Below are 3520 nucleotides of genomic sequence, written 5' to 3' on the forward strand. Positions count from 1 at the left end.
ACCTCTCGGCAGCTGAAATGGTGTATGGCAACCCGTTGGTCGTCCCTGCCGAATTTTTTCCTTCTACAACCTCCTCCGACGATCTTCAGCGCATACATCATGTCGTGGGAAAATTTACTCCATGCCGCCAGACTTACAAGCCCACAGCGAAGCATCACATACCGACAGAATTGCCCTCTACAACGCACGTTTTCCTGCGCAATGACATTAGCAAGCCACCGCTAATGCCCCCTACATGGGCCCTTTCCTTGTGATCCGACGCAGTCCGAAAGCATTCCTACTAAACATTCGTGGCAAAGAAGACTGGGTCTCCATTGATCGTCAAAAACCTGCTTATCTCCATCCAGATGACCCGCCTACAGTTCGCCTCTCTAGAGCAGGGCGCCCTACTTAACATGCACAGTATGTCAATTTTAGGGGGGGAGCCATATACCAACCGTGTGTCACACAATCGTACATAGAAACGACATTTCATTTTGTGCTTACATTATGCTTGTATCTTCGCTCTCCCCTCACACTAAAAAGAACCTGAAATAACATGTATGTTTTTCTCACCGTCAACTGTTAACCGGTGTGGTATCAGTTGAACAGGAAATTTCCTGTTGCATTGAACCTGAAATAATGTCTGTTTTTCTCACCGTTAACTGTTAACCGGTACGGTGTCGGTTGAACAAGAAATTTCCTGTTGAATTGAGTTTTTGTATATAAAGGCGAGTGTCTGTAATAAAGTTACTCAGTTGCTGTCGTCCTGTCTTTGAGTCACAACCTTCTCTCGGCTCATCACAATATGCATATATGTCACTTGATTTGTTGAATCTCTTTTTTACATATGTGATGAATAATTTTGTTTATGTTACAATCCATAAAAATTATGTCTTAATAAATGTTTTTTCCCTAGGAGTTCCACAGCATTCTAAAATCAGTATTCAGCATTTCCTCTTTCATAAAAATAGAAAAAAAAAATAAGAAAAAAATAAACGTTTTTGTTTAACGGTTGGCATAAATCTTTAGTCGTTTTACCCTTAAAAACAATTCCTAAAATACTTTTCCAATGAAATTAGAGTAATTCATGGACTAATAAAAATAGATAGAAGATGGAAGATAGTTAATTAAATCACAACGTTTATGTTTATCAATATACTTCTAAACAACTTTGTCTAGTGAATCGAATATTTAATATGTATTGATAGTTATATTATAGGTGAATAAGATCATGATAGTAATGTTGATTAAATACCATAAAACTTTTGGTTAATCTATGAGGGCAAATATTATTCACTATGTTTTAATTCTATAAAGATTTAATTCTTTGCTACTCTGTAAAAACATATCCGGAAAAAACGGTTAGAATCCTTGAATAAATGCTGCCAGGTATTACCCGTTTTAAAAACCGCTTATATTGATGTAAAGAGTGATAATATGGTTACCAATCCGTAAAAGATAATAATAAAGTAGGGTAAAAACTACGGTCGCCTGCATTTTACAGAAATACAGCGGAGAACAGTATGTGTTTACAGAGAGTTTCCGATTGAAATTGCGGTTTTTTTAACAGTGTACATTCTATAAGAAATATATAAAATTCATTAGATGACGCTATACTATACACAGTAAATAACGCATGGTAATTTTTACCAATTCTTGTGCATATTTGAGTAAATATAGGATATACATTTGTGTAAACACATGCTGTATTGCCATTGAAACTTTTAATTTTCGATTAAAAACACCCTTTATCCTTCAATACAAATGAATATTACAAATTAAGTGCCCACTATCCTAATAAGTATTGATAGTTTTCAAAATTGCAATGCAAAACAGGCAATTTCCCGAATGCAATTCTATTCCAATGAGTAGTTAGGGTCCTTAAAAGTAACTGTGGCCAAAATTATGAAACAATATCCTAAGACGCAGTTTATATCCAGCATTATCTGTTGGATGCTTCAGTATTTCCTTCCTGATTTATTTTATTAAATTTTCTATATTCTGATCTCACGATGTTGGGCACATAAATGAAGACATTATTTTTATCAGGTAATCAATCATTATCTCTTTTATCTATTATTATTATTATTATTATTATTACTATCCAAGCTACAACCCTAGTTGGAAAAGCAAGATGCTATAAGCCCAGGGGCTCCAACAGGGAAAAATAGCTCAGTGAGGAAAGGAAATAAGGATATAAATAAATGAAGAGAACAAATTAACAATAAAACATTCTAAAATAAGAAACAACGTCAAAACAGACATGTCATATAATAAACTATCAACAACATCAAAAACAAATATGTAATAAATAAACTATAAAAAGACTATGTCTGCCTGGTCAACAAAAAAGCATTTGCTCCAACTTTGAACTTTTGAAGTTCTACTGATTCAACCACCCGATTAGGAAGATCATTCCACAACTTGGTCACAGCTGGAATAAAACTTCTAGAGTACTGCGTAGTATTAAGCCTGGTGATGGAGAAGGCCTGGCTATTAGAATTAACTGCCTGCCTAGTATTACGAATAGGATAGAATTGTCCAGGGAGATCTGAATGTAAAGGATGGTCAGAGTTGTGAAAAATCTTATGCAACATACATAATGAACTAATTTAACGACGGTGCCAGAGATTAACATCTAGATCAGGAATAAGAAATTTAATAGACCGTAAGTTTCTGTCCAACAAATTAAGATGAGAATCAGCAGCTGAAGACCAGACAGGAGAACAATACTCAAAACAAGGTAGAATGAAAGAATTAAAGCACTTCTTCAGAATAGATTGATCACCGAAAATCTTGAAAGACTTTCTCAATAAGCCTATTTTTTGTGAAATTGAAGAAGACACAGACCTTATGTTTCTCAAAAGTAAATTTACTGTCGAGAATCACACCTAAAATTTTGAAAGAGTCATACATATTTAAAGAAACATTATCAATACTGAGATCCGGATGTTGAGGAACCACCGTCCTTGACCTACTTACAATCATACTTTGAGTTTTGTTAGGATTCAACTTCATACCCCATAATTTGCACCATGCACTAATTCTAGCTAAATCTCTATTAAGGGATTCACCAACCCTAGATCTACATTCAGGGGATGGAATTGATGCAAAGAGAGTAGCATCATCTGCATATGCAACAAGCTTGTTTTCTAGGCCAAACCACATGTCATGTGTATATAGTATGAAAAGTAATGGGCCAAGAACACTACCCTGTGGAACACCAGATATCACATTCCTATAATCACTATGGTGCCCATCAACAACAACTCTTTGAGATCTATTACTTAAAAAATCAATAATAATGCTAAGAAACGACCCACCCACTCCCAACTGTTTCAGTTTGAAAACAAGGGCCTCATGATTAACACGGTCAAAGGCAGCACTAAAATCAAGGCCCATCATACGAACTTCCCGACCACAATCAAGGGATTTCTGTACAGCATTGGAGATTGTAAGAAGGGCATCACATGCTCCAAGGCCTTTACGAAAACCAAATTGCAAACTAGGGAGTAGATGATTACCTTCAGCAAACCTA

This window comes from Palaemon carinicauda, chromosome 9 (genome assembly GCF_036898095.1).
Source record: "Palaemon carinicauda isolate YSFRI2023 chromosome 9, ASM3689809v2, whole genome shotgun sequence".
NCBI classification, from domain to species: domain Eukaryota; kingdom Metazoa; phylum Arthropoda; class Malacostraca; order Decapoda; family Palaemonidae; genus Palaemon; species Palaemon carinicauda.